Raw genomic sequence first — 18,682 nt, 5'->3', positions numbered from 1 at the left:
TCCTCCAATGAGGTGGCGGATCCACTAATGTCGTTCATATCACGACGTATACACTCAATTCGCCTATCTCCTCCAATGAGGTGGCGTATCCACTAAAGTCGTTCATATCACGACATATACATTCAATTCGCCTATCTCCTCCAATGAGGTGGCGGATCCACTAATGTTGTTCATATCACGACGTATACACTCAATTCGCCTATCTCCTCCAATGAGGTGGCGGATCCACTAAAGTCGTTCATATCACGACATATACATTCAATTCGCCTATCTCCTCCAATGAGGTGGCGGATCCACTAAAGTCGTTCATATCACGACGAATCCACTTAATTCGCCTATCTCCTCCAATGAGGTGGCGGATCCATTAAAGTCGTTCATATCACGACAAATCAAATCAATTCGCCTATCTTCTCTAATGGGATGGCGGATCCGTTAAAGTCGTTCCAATCGCGACATTCTCTGTCACGTTAACATTAAACCTCTGACAAAATCAACTTACCAATCCTCTTCTAAAGGATGGTGGGTCCTCAAAGTCATTCCAATCACGACATTCCCTGTCACGTTAACATTAAACCTCTGACAAAATCAACTTACCAATCCTCTTCTAAAGGATGGTGGGTCCTCAAAGTCGTTCCAATCACGACATCCCCTGTCACGTTAACATTAAACCTCTGACAAAATCAACTTACCAATCCTCTTCTAAAGGATGGTGGGTCCTCAAAGTCGTTCCAATCACGACATCCCCTGTCACGTTAACATTAAACCTCTGACAAAATCAACTTACCAATCCTCTTCTAAAGGATGGTGGGTCCTCAAAGTCGTTCCAATCACGACATTCCCCGTCAAGTTAACATTAAACCTCTGACAAAATCAACTTACCAATCCTCTTCTCCTCTGCTGAGGAATGGTAGGCCCCCACGGTTGCTCCAATCGCGACAAGACCTCATCAAGACTGATCACCTCTGATGATTGGCATCGTTATTCTTACGAATGACATAGCCTGAATAGTGGCCTACCACGCGATGTGCCATTACTCCAGTCAATAGTCACACTCCCACGTCCCTGAACTATTTGACCTATTCCAGATGTCCTAACATAGCTTTAGGATAACTGATGGGTGGAGTCTACCAAGTGACGACTACTATCACAATCAATTGTCACATTCCCCAAATGACGACGATTGTCAAAAGCGATTCGACAGACAACCGGTCTGTCAGTACGCCAAACAACAACTCACCGAAAGGCGAGTCGACGTTGGGTCCTTCAGTTGGCCGCAGAAGCAAACATTTGTTCTTTGCTACGAGCCAAGTGCTGCTCTCTTGACCCCATTGGAGCTACATCGCGAAGATCGGAGTTAATCCGATCCCACGCTGTGAGCAACAAAGGGCAAAGCGAGAGCCCAAAACGACTAAATCCATAGTCTAAAGCTCGCCGAGTTCAATTACGCCAAATAGCACAGATAAAGACAGAAAATTGTGCAAGATAAAGCCAAAACAAGCAAAAGGGCCACTACGGGCCATAATTTACATGAGTTTGCAGTTTGACTATGATAAGCTAACAAAACAGACAAAAAGAAAGGAGAATCCAGACGGCTTGAGGACTACAGGAACTTCAGCACGCTGAACGAGCCGATCTTGGCCTTGAGCTTCGCACGCTCTGCCGCACGTCGGGTCCTCGCCTCCTCCTTCTCCTTTTGCTGTCGCTTGGCCAAATTCGCCTGGCTGGCTTCCTCCTCTTGATGAAGGAGTCGGAGCTCCTGGTCCACTCTCGCGGCGACCTCACCGAGCCTCCTCGCCTCGTGCCCGCGCTCCACCAGCTTCGCCTCGCCGCGGAGGGAGCCCGCGTCCTCGAAGAAAGCCCGGTCTAGGTAAGCGTCCATCCGGTCCCGCACCGCTTGTTGCCGCTTCTGCAGACGTCGGAGTTCCGCTTCCTTCGCCTGGATCCGCTTCGCTCGTTCTTCGCGCTCGAGCAGAAAGCACAGAGAGGGAGGCGGGGGCGTGTCGGAGGAGTCTTCATAAAATAGCTCCTCGAGGCGGTAGGTCAGCCGACTCCTTCAGCGTCACTATGATCGGAAGAAGAAGCCATAGGGAGAGAAGTTCTTGTGGAAAGCTCTTTCTGGCGGATTTCTCTTGAAGCAGTAAGGATTCTGCTGGAGAGAGACGAATACGGATATATTATAAGAAACCCAACGGCTGAGATTCGGCACCCCGAGCGATCAAACGGTCAGAACGCCCTGCGACGCTTCGAACTCAGCGCCTTTAAGGCTGCTCTCGAAACCCCAAACCGACATATCGGATTGGGCACGAGAGGCGAAGCGATCTGTCGCTTCACCATAAATGAGCATTGATGCGCCTGCAGAGTCCTGGCTGGCAAGCACTCGGGCACAACGACCAACACGTGGCACGAGCGTCGCCCGCGGTTGGTTCTCCGGCTATTGTACAAACTCGCCACTGCTCAAACTTCGCCTACAGATCAAACTCGCCAGGCGAATCGAGTCGGGTTTCCAACACAAGTCCAACACTATACTGGTTTCGCCCGCAACATAAACTCGCCAGCCGTTGAGTCCCGCTTCTAAGCAAAACTCGCCAGCAAATGAGTTCAGTCCTCTACTCGAATTCGCCAACAGTCGAGCTTAGCTTCTGAGCAAAACTCGCTACGATCAAGTCTCGCCGGCAAACAAACTCGTCAACCAATTGAGTTTCACCTTACCAGCAATTCGAATTCGTCAGGAGCCGAGTTTCATCATCTCGGCGAGCTCTACGTCGCCCTGATTTCGCCGGTAGCATAAACTCACCAGAGTAGAGTTTAACTTCGAAAGTGGGCTCGCCCCCGCATGAAAGACTTCAACTGCAGGACGAGATCACCTGCAATTACAGAGCAAAACACTGGAAAGCGATGTATCCAAAGAGAATACACACAATGAGCGGGCACAAACCTCATTGATACTTCAAGACAATACATTTGAACAAAGTTATGGTCTTTTTGCAATTGCGAAAGTCATAATGACATGTTCAAAAAAAAAAGCAAAACATACACCCAGTGTTTCAAGACAATACATTTGAACAAAGTTATGACTTTACGAGTCATGGCGTAATTCCAAATGCAAAACAAGCAGGCAAAATGTCTTAATACGATCCTGAGGCAGAAGTCTCAGTCGAACACACTGAAGGTGGAGATCTCTTCTTTGACCGCCTCAACCTGGCTCGCGTAGTCTTCCCAAGCCTTGTTCTCAGCGGCTTTCTGAATTCGATCTTCGCGGTTCGACATGGCGGCAGCATCTGTCTGACGCAAAGCCAGCAGGCGCCGAGTCTCCGCCTCAGCGTGCTCGTTCACCTTAATAACGTCGGATTGGAGCCCCTTCCACTTCGCCTCCGCCTGTCCCAACTCGGCCCTCAGGCGAGCCATGGTATGGTTGAGGTCAATGACTTGCTCCTCTAGCAAACGTTGTGGGCTCACCCAAAAGTTAGCAGCAGACTCCGAATCCGCTATCTCTTTGGAACGGGTTTCCTGCTCCAGGGCTTCCCGACGCCTGAAGTGAGCTAGACAGGATGCCATTTTGGCCTCCGGACCCCTCCGTAGCAAGTCCTCTAGCACCATCATGCGCGGCTCCAAGAGGCGGAGTTCACGCACGCAACGGGTAGCGAGACGGTTTTCACCTGATCGCCGTAAATCGGCCACGCGATCATAGAGGGACTGCCTGAAGCTGTCAAAGCTACCCATGCCGAGTTCGACGAGGGAAATTGCCTGCCTTACAGCGCCCTCGAACTCTTCAATACGGGCCTACCATGGTTGAGACTCGGAGAGAACAGACCTCTGGCCTGGAGCAAGCGCCGTGATGGGCGGAATTTCGAGGCAAGGTTCGGCTCCCGGCTGGGGAGCGGGATCCGAAGCAGCGGAATTCGCGCGGCCTTCAGATTCATCGTCTGAAATCAGAATAGGCTCCCCCCCCCCCCCCCCCCCACCCCCCCCCCCCCCCCCCCCCGCCCCCCCCCCCCCCCCCCCCCCCCCCCCCACCCCCCCCCCCATACCTTCAGCCGAGGCGGCTTCGGCAGCGCCGGAAGAACCAGGCTCTTTCCTTTTCTTGGAAACGACCCTCTTCACCTTCGGCGCCATGGGGAAGATGAAGAAGAAGAAGTTCGACCTTACTCTGAGGAAGACGATAAGCCCTCTTGAGGAAAAGTTAGGGTGTTAAATACCCTAAGAGTCCTAGGCGGTTACTCAGTATTTGATTAGACCGTTCAGGGTTAAAGCAGTTAAAGAGTAAGACCGAACAGGTCGGATCTGGATGGACGAGATCTGGCAGTTCCTTGAGCACGATCTTCAACAAACGGATCAAATCGGACGTGGGGAACGAAGAGGCCCACTACCTCGCATTTAATGCGAGGCGGCTATCCCACGTCTCCTTAACCGGCTCACACGTGGATTGACACGTGGCCCGCTAAGAGCGTAACCCGATCGGAGTCAGGATCGCCATTAGCATTTGCAAATCCGCCTGCGGGCCGAATTCGCCTACAGTCGAAATAAACTTACAGCGGAAACCCATCGATGAGAATCCCGCTGCAGTTGAAGTTCTTCTACGGTCGGATTCTGACTAATGCATGAATACGAAAATGGCACACACACACAAGTAACGATAGGCCAAAAACAAAAGGGATAGTTTCATTCATGAAAAAAAGAAAGTCCTAGTACAAGCAGAAGATTAAAAGCGAATTACAAGGATGTCAACTTCAGTTCCGCCTCACGAATTTCTTCAGCGTGGCGAAACTCAAGCCTTCTCAGGACCTCTCGACTGGCAGTTCCTTGAGCACGATCTTCAACAAACGGCTCAAATCGGACGTGGGGAACGAAGAGGCCCACTACATCACATTTAATGCGAGGCGGCTATCCCACGTCTCCTTAACCGGCGTACACGTGGGTTAACACGTGGCCCGCTAAAAGCGTAACCCGATCGGAGTCAGGATCGCCATTAGCATTTGCAAATCCGCCTGCGGGCCGAATTCGCCTGCAGTCGAAATAAACTTACAGCGGAAACCCATCGATGAGAATCCCGCTGCAGTTGAGGTTCTCCTACGGTCGGATTCTGACTAATGCATGGTTACGAAAATGGCACACACACACAAGTGACAATAGGCCAAAAACAAAAGGGATAGTTTCATTCATAAAAAAGGAAGTCCTATTACAAGCAGAAAATTAAAAGCGAATTACAGGAATTTCAACTTCAGTTCCGCCTCACGAATCTCTTCAGCGTGGCGAAGCTCAAGCCTTCTCAGGACCTCTCGACGAATATCTTCCTCTGTGCATGAGATCCTACCTCGAAGGAGAGTCGGGAGAACTGGTTATCGACCGTTTCTTCCTCACGGGCCACTTGTGCATCCTCAGCTCTGACCTGCTCCGACTCTGCCGATAGTTTTAGCTCTAGCGTCATGTTCTCGTTTAGGCGACGATCACGATCCGCCAAAGCTACTCAAACTTCGCGGGAGGCGAGATCAACAAGAGTGGAACTCTCCGCGCGAAGAGCGAGCAGCTGCCGAACAGCCAAGCCTTCTCAGGACCTCTCGACGAATATCTTCCTCTGTGCATGAGATCAAGTCCTGAATAGCCTCCCTGACATCCTTAAGAGCTCGATCCTTCTCTGCAACAGAATCGGCGGTCAATCGCCGGCGGGATTTAACGGCATCCAACTCTTTTGCCACATGATCACGAGCCTTCTCTTGAGCGGCCAGGGCAGCCTGTGCTTCAGCTACAACCTGTCTTAGCCTCTCTACCTCGAAGGAGAGTCGGGAGAACTGGTTATCGACAGTTTCTTCTTCACGGGCCACTTGTGCATCCTCGGCTCTGACCTGCTCCGACTCTGCCGACAGTTTTAGCTCTAGCGTCATGTTCTCGTTCAGGCGACGATCACGATCCGCCAAAGCTACTCGAACTTCGCGGGAGGCGAGATCAACAAGAGTGGAACTCTCCGCACGAAGAGCGAGCAGCTACCGAACAGCCCCCTCCACTTCGTTCAGACGCTGAAAATAGGGCCTCGCCGCGGCGGCGCCGAGCCTCTTACGCAAGAAGGACGCATCATGCTCCAGAACTTCCTTAAACTCCTCGAAGGGGCAATTCTCCTCCAGGACCAGCCGGGTGCAGTGGGCCAAAGTATCCTTGAAATTCGCCAGAGCTCGCTCCACCTGCGTTTTTCGCCAGCATTCCAAGGGAGAGAGGGCGGCCTCCTCCGCCGCGGATGAAATCACGGTCGAGGTACCTGTAACTGTAACCGTAGGAGTGGTAACGGGCACCACAGGAGCTGGTGCGACCAATGACGCCCTCGGTGCAGCGGTCACAACGTCAACGGCCGCCGCCGACGAAGAAATGGTCATCTGCAGAGTAGGAGTCTCCCGTTGAAGCAGAGACTCTCGCACTGATGAACGACCCTCAGCCGACGCTGCTGCAGGAGCAGGAGATCCCCCTGTTTGGCCAGGCGCGTCCTCAAGAGCCAAATCCTCTTCCTCGCTGGACAATGCCTCGTGAACTGAGACATTGTCATCCTCCTCAGATAAACGATTCGCCCCAGAGTGAGCACCCTCCTCACCTGCGACTTCACGGTTAGGGTCAACTATGAATGCACAGAAAGGGGTTAACAGAGACCCCTCGAAAGGAACCCTACTAACGGTCGGGTACGCAAGGAAAAGTAATATTAAAACGCACACTTACCTAGGCTAGGGGGTTCCTCCTCATTTCCAGCCTCCTCTTCCTCGTCGGAAGGAATGGAGATCACCTTCTCAATCGCGCCTGCATAGGTCTGATACCAATGTCAAAAGGTACGAGATCATCGTTGCAATCGAAGAAGTTATTACAAAGGAAAAATTACCTCCTGAGGCGGACACGGAAGCCGCTGGAGCTCCCGTTGCTCACGCCAGATTGCGAAGGAGCATCCTCCGAAGTCACCAGAGCCGCCCCCAATGCAGCAGAAGAGGTAGGCAGTGCAGCCCCAGAGCCGGACGACACTGCTCCAGGAATGCTTACCTGGGGAACATCATCTCGGCCTTCCGCCGTTCGGACGGTTTCTGCCATCTCATCACGGCGGACCTTCTTAGCCACCTCCGATCGGGGACTCTCGGCCACTGCCTCCCGCTGGCGCTTCGAGAGAAGCGAGCTACTTGGAGACAGAAGCGGCGCCCCCATTTGCCCGATTGTCGGACTCCGGACTGGAGCTCGAACCTCGGGAGCCTCAGATTCGTCCAAACCAGGATCAGAACCCTCGGTATCCTCAGCTGGATCCTCCGAGAACAACTCCCTAGCAGTTTGGTAGCCCCCTCGCCTCGAAGAACGGAGAGGACCCCTGACGGGACGATCGCGTTCCACCAGACATGAGTTCTGGAACCAGAAATTGGCAGGATTAGCACTAGCGCCCCGATACCAGCGGCAGTATAGGAGCGTGTGGTGTAAATCGCGGTCCTTCGCGGGCAACTCAAAGCGGGCTTGGGTGCCTCCAGCATGGGTCCAGAACCATCCCCAATGAGTGGGGATTACACACCTCTTCAGCCATAGCATGAGGTACCCCGCGAGCAGCGCCTTCCCCGAGATAAGGAACTTCGCCTGATGGTGGAACGAGTGGAAGACCGTACCAGACGTAAACCTGCCCTCGTCGCGGTCAAGAGTCATGGTGCCCCCTTCTTCAGCTGTCCTCGACTCCACTTCGGACTGGTCGCACGCGCCTAACGGGAGAGCAGGCTTCCCCTTGACATCGTTCCCCGGGAACAGATAATCAGCCCAATTCTTATGGCTGGTCCCCGGGGGCTTCTTCTTCTTCTTCCCCTTATGATCCGAGGCCCCTAAGGTACTGAGGCATATGTGGTAGTGGCAGAGTAACTCCCACAGAGTTTCAACCGCCAAAGGGGAATGGCTCGACAGCCTATCGATCTCCTCTTGATCGGGGACGTACTCCTCGTAAGGGAAATCTCCCAGGGGCAACCCCGACACGTCGTACATCTCGTGAGGGGTGATACCAAGCTCACCTTTGGGGGTGAAAAATGTGCCGTTTTCCGCGCAATACAGTTCCAGGATACTATGGAACTGAGAAGCGTTGATCCGCAAGCCGTGTCGAGTGGCTTCGATGGCCACATACAGCTCTGTGCCCTTGAGATCAGCATTTTCGGCCAGAACATAGTCGGTGATCTTGGACCACCACGTGTCGCTGCCAAGGACAGAATAGACCCACCCCGGGGCTCTAAAGTCCTTCGGAGGAAAGCTCCCACCGACTCGAAAGAAACGGTGACGGAAGGTCTCCGCCACCGCTGTCGACTCCCCCACGGGCGGTTCAGCGGACATTAAGCCAGGGCGCAGGCCCGTCACGCGCTTGCACGAACTCTCCACTCCATACCCGGCAGTAGAGCCCGTAAAGACGCCACAAGTGACCCCGTCTTGAGAAGGGGTCAAATCCCAGTTCATCGCCCGAGGAATGGCGAAGGACCGCAGCTCGACGACCGAAAATCCTCTCGACATGCGGGGGAGGTAATAAGGAACCCCCTCTACCATACGGAACCACCGACTTTCTTTGAGCAATAGGGCGGAAGGATCGGCCATAGCGTCGCCGAACAAAAATTGAGGCTTCGGCAGCTCTGCCCTGTCCTCATCTGTCAACGCCGCGTTGGTCGCCAACTCGTGTAATGTCAAGTGATGACCATCCGTGACTCTCTGTACCAGACCTTGCGGCTTATCAGCGGTGAATGTGGGCATTGGGGCCAGAGAAGGAAATCGAGAAGGTGCCGTATAACTCGTAGCCCCGGCATGGCCAACGGCCACACCCTCCGGGAAAGCCTCATCAGACAAGGTCGCTGCAACAAGGAATGAAAAGTCAGTGGAAACAAAATCCTCTGCTGAGGCAAAATCGCCCATCAAACAGAGGAGGGCGAAGTCGCCTATCGAAAGGGGAAACCCGTCTCGAACAAAATCTATCCATACAGACTATACTCCCCTCTAATGAGAAAGGGCCAAACTCGCCTTACGGAAAGAGAAGTTCGCCTCTTTCCCACTGAAGGATTCGCCTGCAGAGACAATACTCACCCTCTAAAGGCAAAATAGGGCAAACTTTGCCCCAAATCGGGGAAATGAGCAACACTCATCTCCCTAAAACCCGACGCCTAAGACCTACGAAAGTTCGTCCAAACAAACCCATCAACGTACCTGGGCGCAACTCCAGAGCACCGGCAGGCATGCCGGCGGAGAGACGGTCGGAGTAACGTCCGGGGCCTGCGCCCCTCACCTTGCACCTCTTAGATTTCGGAGCCATTGCAGGATGGAGCGGGAATTCTTTCCTTGGAGGTTACTTTCGAGATTGAAAGGCACGGTAACTCCCAATGGAGGAAGATGACTGATTTGGAAGGGCGGAGTTATCCACGTGGCCACGATTGCCCTCGAAAGGCGAAAACCCTAACGGACAGGAGACGTGGCCACGATCAAACTCGACGGCCCAGATCACCCTCGGTATATTGAAGGAACCGAGGTTGGCGGTTGCATCCGACGGTTGAATTCGAAAACCACGGCCACGATGCGTTGCGGGGCGAAACACGCAAAAATCGGGTTGTCAAGTCACGATCGCCACGACCCGATGAGACCGCGCCGCCTTAGCTGGAAAGCACAAAGCCCTATCAGCAGACACGTGGCTCATCTCCCATCAGATCTGGGCCCGCCTCAAAAAGGAAGGGTTTCGCCTGCAAATACTTGGCATGACCCCGCGAGTTGCGCGAAACGGGGCTCTCGAAGACTAATTTCGCCTGGACGACTCGCTCGCCACTAAAGGTAAAATTATAAACGAAGCCAATAAAATGACTTCGCTTAAACGGTTAAAACCCACGTCTCAGACGGCTAAGGGTTAGGGCAGAAGTCTTAGCATTAAGCCTAAGAGAAACTGTTCGACAACTCATCATACTGAGGGGAATAGTATGGCTAGCCCGATTCAAACGGTGATCGGTAAAGGCACGTCAAACCCGTTGATAGCTGAGGGTTTGCTAAAAATCCTAAAAGAAATCAAGTGCGCTTACTTCGCCAACAATTTCTTCATTCAAAGTATTCCAGACCACACGCGAGCCGGTTTAGGTCTGAAAACTTTGAAGGGGGTCTTGTAGACGGTAAAAAATACCTCTATGGGTCTACAGGGAATTTGTCTACGAGAAGAGTTCGCACGCCCAGTTCTCTGGCACGGACCTAAACCGCGTAGACGTCGACTGTACTCAAGTCCAGGTTCGCCTAACGGTCGACTCGCCAGCATGAGTCAGGGTCGATCAGGATGGCGGAAATTCGCTCTTCGCTCAACTCGCCTGCCCGAGTTCGGAGTCGAATCCGCCAGCAAGCCCCAAAACCGTCAGTACAGCTGGGTATCCACTACCCCACGTGCTGAGATGGACCTTCCCATCTCTCTCGACCCGAAGGGAGAGAGAGCACAGTACCCCAGGACCGTCAAACGGCCGCTCGCAGTGCGCACAGCGCGAAGGGACTGGACAGGTGTCGAGTCAACCTGAGCATTCATAAATGCGACTCACCTCGGCTGTCTGAGCCAAGAGCTGGATCCGCCGGCACTCGGCAAGCTGGCTAGACCCACTCGAGTACTGTACACCTACTTCACCGCCTCTCCTGACCGGAAAGGAGAAAGCACCGTGCTCAAAGCACGCCGGGCGATTACGCACAGTACAAGTGATCGGACAGACACTTCATCGATCTGCGAACTCATAAATGCGGTTCATTAATGCTGGTCAAATCCACTCGGATAGCAGTCGGTTGTTGCCTCACATACTAGAATGGGCCTTCCCATCGTAGGTGACAGGACATAAAGCACAATCCCTGGAATGACCATTCATGGTATCGAGGAACGGCGAGACGTCTCTGAAGAGGATGTGGTCACATCCCACAATTCAAGGAGAAGTCAAGCTGTCCTTCCATTTAAAAGCCCCTTCCAGCACACTGGAAGGGAGGTCGCAATTTTTAGAGAAAAGAGTTGAGACCAAGCTCCCTGCATAGCCTTTGCATCGCAGCGTCGCTGTTTAGTTCCGAGCCCAGATCGCCGGCGAACTAAACAGAACCGAACTCTATTGCCCTGAGCTTCTACTGCGCACCGAACTCTCCAGCAACCTCGATCGAACGGTCCAAGGGAAGCAGACTCGACCCGAGCATCGAGCGAAGCGTCCTATAGCCACCTAAAGTCCCCACACAAAACAAAGAGGGCTTTCTCTCTGCTTCTGTTGTAATCATTTGATTCGTTAGTTTGTAATAAGCTTTCTTATAAATACAAACAAGCACTCCCTGTTTTCGGGAAATCAAATATTCACCCTACAATCTACATTCATCAAATCTGTAAGAAGCTTCGTGTAGTGGTTCATGTGATCACTAATGGATGTCCCCTTCTTCAATTGGAAGCGATCAAGCGGTTTTCGATGCTCTTCGTCAAGTACTTGCTCTCTAGGACTTCCCAAATCTTCTTAGCTAAAGTCTCATTCATCACATCATATTTTAGATCTTGAGTGAGACAAGACCTAATCACACCACATGCTGTCCAATTCATCTTTTCCAAACCTTCTCATCAATGTCGTCCGGTTTCCCGTTTAACTCTAACGTATCTTCCAAAAATTCTGCGCATTGAGCGCATCCAAGACTTCACATCGTCAAAGTCCAAAATTGTTAGTGCCATTGAACTTCTCCACATCAATCTTCATCGAGTGGGTACTCAAACTTTGGACAGTCTTCACATCTGAAGAACCACCCTCAATTCCCTCTTTCTCGGCCATAATCCTCAACACACCAACAACCAGTGCGGAAACAAACGAAGGATAGATCCAAAACTGAGAAAAGAAAAAAGCTTTACCAAAAAGATCCCACCTTTCTCACCAACTGAAACCCTAGACGAGCTTCCCAAATCGATCAACTCCTCCAAATAGCCCAAGCGTAGCCCGAGCTCTGATACCAATTGTTGTTAAAAACCGTGTCGATGAACCAAACCAAACGTCGATTAAAGAGGGCCAAAACCAACCAAAATCAATGCACAAACAAAACACCAATTTTAACGTGGTTCGGCAATTGCCTACGTCCACGAGGCAAGAAGGGGATGAGGTTTTCACTAATAGAGAAGAAGAGTACAACTTGAGATTACAAATCACTCGAAGGAACAAACTAATCTCACCAACAAAGCTCTTAATCTCTCCAAATAAACCCTAATCAAATAGCTCAGAAAATACCTCTTTTCTGTGCTCCAAATATCCCAAACTCTTACCTTAAGAAACCATAGAACGTGTATTGGTATTTATACAAACACCAAAACCAAATAAGAACAGGAAACTGATTTTGGGCCTGACCGGCTGACCGCGACCAAAAAACAGAACCTGGGAACTCCTACAGGGTCTGGCGGTCGAACGCGACAAACGATAGAGCCCAAAAATGTCCTACAGGGTCTCGCGGTCGACCACGCCAGATCCAGACTCCTCCCAGAGTCTGTGCACGTTTGCGGTCGACCGGCCTTGTGCCGCGGTCGACCGCGCAGCTCCCAAATTGACTTCTGCGGATCCCAACCCCTGTTCTTCATCGAAATTTCTTGCGGTTTCTTCAAAAAATACTCTCGATCCTTTTGGATATTATATTTTAATCCTAATTTATCCTTAAGTATCCTAATCACATGTAAACTTCAAATATTATAATTGTTCTAATCTCATGTGAAAGTATATTGTCCTAATTTCAATTATTTGAACCAAAGTCTACAATTTCAATCGTCCTAAATATGATACAGCTTCAAGTATCCTAATTATGCTACAACTTCAAATGTCTAACTATCCTAATCTCACGTGAAAGTATGTTATCCCAATTATTCTAAATTCAATTATTTGAACTACAACTATATAACTTCAAAGATCCTATATTTACTTACCGTCAGATTCCAAAACGAAGGTTATGATTCAATCTGATCCATCTTTTATTTTATTAAATTGAGATTAATTTAGTTTTATGTTGAATAGTGGGAAGGGTTTGACATTCAATAAATACTAGTGTGCACCACGTGCAAAACACCCACTCCTTCGTTATACTAATTCTTTTTTAAAATACTACAGCACACGACCCTTTTTTTGTTTCCGTTATAGTAATTTTTAATGCTACAATATTCTGTTTGTGATACAGTAATACACTACATTAGTTTATTGTGTTGTTTACTGTAGTATGAATAGTGCATCTTTGGATCCTCCTATAAGTATAGAGGAGTAGATTCGTGACTGACAACTCTTAATTCATGATTCGAGTTTGCTTGCTCCTACTAATCAATTGGACGGAGTGACAGTTATTTGTAGGGGTGAGCACGGTTCGGTTCGGGGCGGTTTTTACCAAAATTTGAACAACCGAACCGAACCACCTACAATTCAAAACCGAACCGAACCATTACAAATCAGTTCGGTGCGGTTCGGTTCGGTTTGTTCGGTTCTAACTTTATCAAGTATAACTTCACTTCAATTTATCTTTTATATATTATTATTACCCTATGCCAGCATGTATTTGTTTTTTAACTTCACTTCAATTTATCTTTTATATATTATTATTACCTTATGCCAGCATGTATTTGTTTTTTAACTTCACTTCAATTTATTATTCTTGCTCATGTATGTATATTGTTTTTAAGTAAAGTAACTTATCCTTTTGGATTAAATACTAGACTCTGACTTGCTCATGTATGTATATTGTTTTTAAGTAAAGTAACTTATCCTTTTGGATTAAATACTAGACTCTGATGTTGTAATTTTTTTAGTAACGGACTTGCTTTGTCTTTGTGTAGCAAGCTTTGACTTTGGTCTTTGTGGAGACAAAAAAAGGAGATGACTCATTAGAACATTGGTTATGTATGAATCAATTCCCTGCAACTGCTATTCATGGTGATCGAACACAGCAATAAACTCACAAATCAAAGGCACAAATATATTCGGTTGGTTCGGTTCGGGTCGGTTTGAAAAATTGTCAACCCGACCCGAACCGCCTTACTCATAAAACCGCTTTTTTCGGGTCGGTTCGGATCGGTTCGGTCGGTTTTTTCGGTTTGAACCGAACCGTGCTCACCCCTAGTTATTTGCCAACAAGCTTCTTAAAAACCAATAACTACATTGTTCTTAAAAATCTAAATTATATATAAAACACGTAAATTGGAAAATTGTAAGCAAACACTCACAAATCTAAAACTACCAAAAAAAACTTGAAAATTTAAAAAATTGCAATCACCCCCTCACAAAAACTATGAATTACAAAGCAACACTTGAAAATTCACAAACATCCCCAAAAAAGCTAAAAGTTACAAACGAAACCCCAAAAATAGAAAATTACAATTAATTAACTTGAATTTTTAAAATTTACAAGAAACCCCTTGAATAATCTAAAATTATGGGTAAAACCCTTAAAACTAAATAGTACTAACAGTCTCCTATTGAAAATTCCAAAAAATTACAAAAGATTACAAAAGACAGAGTGAAACTATAAAATTTTTGAAGAGTCCCTTGAACAACCAAAAATTATAGACAAATTACAAAATTACAAACAACCACTTTGAAAATTTTATAAAATACTAAAATACCTGAAAGAATTCACAAATTAAAAAAAAACCATCTTAAAAAACAAAATTTTTAAGAGTCTCCTGAATAATTTATAATTACATACAACACTCTACAAATTAAAAAAAAATCAAATAGATCCCCTCATAATCTAAAGTTATAGAAAATATCTCCAAAAAGGTCAAAAAAATTATAGACAACACCCTAAAAATTAGAAAATTTTGAGCAGCCCTTTAAAATATTTGTAATTACGGACAACAACGTAAAAATTCAAAAGTACAAGCAGTCCCTGAAAAATTTGAAAATCATAAAAAACCAAAAAAAATCTAAAAAATTATAAAAAAAATGAAAATCTGAAATGTTCATTTAGCCTAATGAATAGTAGAAACTATAAACAGGCACTGAAAAAAAATACTATCAATCCCTAAAAAGTTTTAAAAGTTACAAAAAATGCCTCGAATAATTTGAGAGTTACAGAAAGCACCTTTAGCATCTAAAATTTTTGATCAGCCCCTTGACTAATTTGAAATTACAAAGATCCTTGAAAATTTTGAAAATTATAAAAACCCCTATGAAAAGTTGAAAATTGTGCATAGCCCTTCGAAAAAATCTAAAAATTTTGAAAACAACTCGCAAAAAAATTGTGAATAAGTTCCTAGAAAGACTAGAAATTACAAACAACCTCCTGAAGATCTTAAAAAAAGGAAAACATTGACTTTGGAGTTGAAATTCTAACGATTGCCAAACAATGGAATTGGAATTAATTACTAAATTTTAAACTTTAGAATTGAATTCTAGAATTTGAAAGCAACCCCTTGAATCTAAACACAACCTTCATGTAATTTCAAAAAAAATGACATTTGAAGAATTTTGAGCAAGACCTCTCTAAACTTCATTATCCCTTTGAACAAAATAATAACAAATACTACAAGATTCCAGAGGGAGGTCTCTTTGGGGGTGGGTTATATATCCGCATTATCTCTTTTAGATCATAGCTTTTTATGAAAATGTTCTCATTGTGTATATTGTGTATGCACTTTCTTTCATCTTGGCACTACTTTGTATTTGACCGGTAGGACATTTGCTGCAAGGAATTGGTACCTCTTAATGTTTAAAAACTTCCCTAGAGAGGTCATGGCTTTGATACCATATGTATTTTTCTAGGAGAGATGTCAATTTTCCTAAAAAATTGTTGGGGGAGAAACCTGGACCAATCTAAAGTTGATGGATCTTAAACAGAAGTTATGAATCAATTAACCCAAAAACTATAGCTATTAGGTATTGACCCAAACTCTTATTTAAACTCATCACTCTTTCTTATCTTATCTGATGTGAGACTATACTCACATATTAATCACCTCAACAACTCTCCCTTAATTTGTGAGTATATTTCAATTCAACTATAGAATTCACTAAGTTTTTGTACCACTTCACTCGTGGGCTAGCCAATTCACAAACTTTTGTACCACTCCACTAGTGGGTTAACTAGACAATGCATTCAGCACATACCTATCAAACATCCGTAGAAACTTCCATCACTTCACTCATGGTGGCTAACTAGACTAAATCACTCCTACAAGCATCCGTGGATTCTCCCAACACTATCGGGCTTCACATTAAAGATCTTCTGTTTTTTTAAAATTAATTGGACCATGACCTTAGCTCTTATACCACTTTTTGAGGGAGAAATCGGGCCCAATCTAGAGTTGATGTACCTTAAACAATAGTTAGGAATGAATTTTAACCCAAAAGCTATAGGTATAAGGTATTGACTCAAACTCCTATTTAAACCCATTACTCTTTCTTATTTTATCCGATGTGGGACTATACTCACATATTAATAACCTCAACAATAATATTGTTGTCATTTTGCATAAAAATTATGATGTATCATGGGAATTTAATTTTTGGTTTGAAATCATATTACTTGTGTGTATTAGTAATTATTAACATCTTTATATATTTAGTGTTTAATTATTCTTAAACTGAGGTTTTGTATCTTATAACTAATCTCCTTTGTTGGTCTCATATGAATTTGTCAAGTATGTATTTAATGTGGATTTTTCATTGCATCGTGAATTTGCTACATGACATAACATGTGCAAAAATTTACAAGTTAGGACCTTTGAAATATCTATTAGATCAAAGTGTTAACATTTGATATAGTCTACACAGCATAACTAAATTTTATGCAATAGCAAGCTTGATATAGTCTACAACATATTGAGATCATGTTGTGATCATCATCAAGAGATGTTTAAAAAATTGGATCTTATTTAGTGTGATATATTATATGGTAACCATGAACTATTTAAACGAGTTATAGTAAAGACAAAGATCCAAAAGAAACAATCAAATATTTGAAACATGCAAGACACGTGCGTCCTACTAGTAAAACTAAAAAGGTAACATGAGAGCGGTAGTAACAAATTAGGGATAGTAAAGTATTTAGGCTTCTTTTGGATACCATGGTGTTTTACTTGTTTTCATAATATTTTTGTCAAAAACAATGCGTTTGGAAACCATGACGTTTTTTGAGCTAAATCATCCTTAAACTAAAAACACAACAGTTATTTCAAAACACATTTTAGGTGTTTTAAGTTTGGTGTTTTGGTTTTGAGTTTGAGAATGTGTTAATATTATTAATAAATAATAGTATAATAATGATATAATAATATACTATACAATAGTATAATCGCTATAATATTATTAACTTTTTAGTAAATAAATTATAATAAATTAATAATTATAAAATATTATATAATAGTAACATATTTAATGTTATGGTGTTCACTCACCCAAGATACGGGTATTTGCAAAATGATACAATAAGAGTCCTAGCAAAATAACCTCAATCCCACTTAAGTGGCCCAAGCCCAACAGAGCCCTCGACCCCGCCGACTCATCAAGTTAACATTCTTTCATGCCCTCAATTCCCGGAGACGACTCGAGGGACATTCCCTGCTGTCGGCTAAGTTGAGGACTCGAACCCGGCCTCGAGCCTCTCCCCCAGAGCATATGTCAACATTTTAGTCCACATCGGACAAATCTTATCCAGATTTTAGCCCAATGGTCTCCATGACTTGTCAGCTGCCCACGTGTCTTATGCCACGATCTCAATCACTTCCTAGAAAATGCGGAGACACCCTCTCCCATGCGAAGTAACTTCCCCTACAGTCGTCAGCTGACACCTGTAAAGCGAGGGATGATTAACATATGCGGAGACACCCTCTCCTATCCAGAAGTGATTTCCCATGGTCTTTTTTTTACAAAAGCACAACAAGAAAAACACCATGGTATCAAAACGAAGCCTTAACGACTGAAGGCCATGTTTTGACAAGGAGGTGCAAGTACAAATTCTGTTAGGTGTGTTGTAACTATAAATCCTGCAGCCTTTTACCTACAAAGCCTCATCTAATTACCGTTCTCAACTGTCTTCTTCATCAAACATTAAAAACTTGGATAACTCGAATTTATAACAAAAATTGTGCTTGTTAAATGGAAAAGGTCGGTTAGATTATAAGCTCAACACGGATGGTGCTGCGCTGCAGAATACTAACTCCTGTGATGCATGGATAGTGATCCGAGGTAGAGAAGGCGATGTGGTGGCAGCAAGATCGGGTAGTTTTGGTAATGGTTCAAATTGGTATTGAAGTTGATTCCCTTGTTTTTGTTAATCTGATTATGGGTTCCTCTCCCTCTCAATGGCAATATCATTCCTTGTGGAAGGAGGCCATTAATTTATCATCTGACTTGTAATTTTTTTCATTCATCACATTTATATTGAGGCAATGCGGTAGCTGATAGGTTGTTGACAAATAGAGCTAGAAATTGCAACCCTAGCTATTTTTAATTCTGACTTGGATCTTCCTTGAAATGTTAGGCTTGCCCAGTTGCCCTCACATTATAAAAAATGTTGTTTCTCAATCTCAATGCAATGTTTAGGTAGTGCATGTAAGCTTTGTGTTTATGGGCTCCAACCATCAAATCTAACCGAAAAATATATTTTTATTCCCTTCACTAGTAGAAAAACTAGCAACCTAGACGGAACAAACTAGACGGATTTTTTTTCCGTCTAGTTTGACTCAAACTAGACGGAATTAATTCCGTCTAGTTTGTTCCGTCTAGGTTGA

The sequence above is a fragment of the Asparagus officinalis genome, chromosome 1, assembly GCF_001876935.1.
Source record: "Asparagus officinalis chromosome 1, Aspof.V1, whole genome shotgun sequence".
Lineage (NCBI taxonomy): Eukaryota > Viridiplantae > Streptophyta > Magnoliopsida > Asparagales > Asparagaceae > Asparagus > Asparagus officinalis.
Note: the sequence above shows the minus strand (reverse complement) of the source record.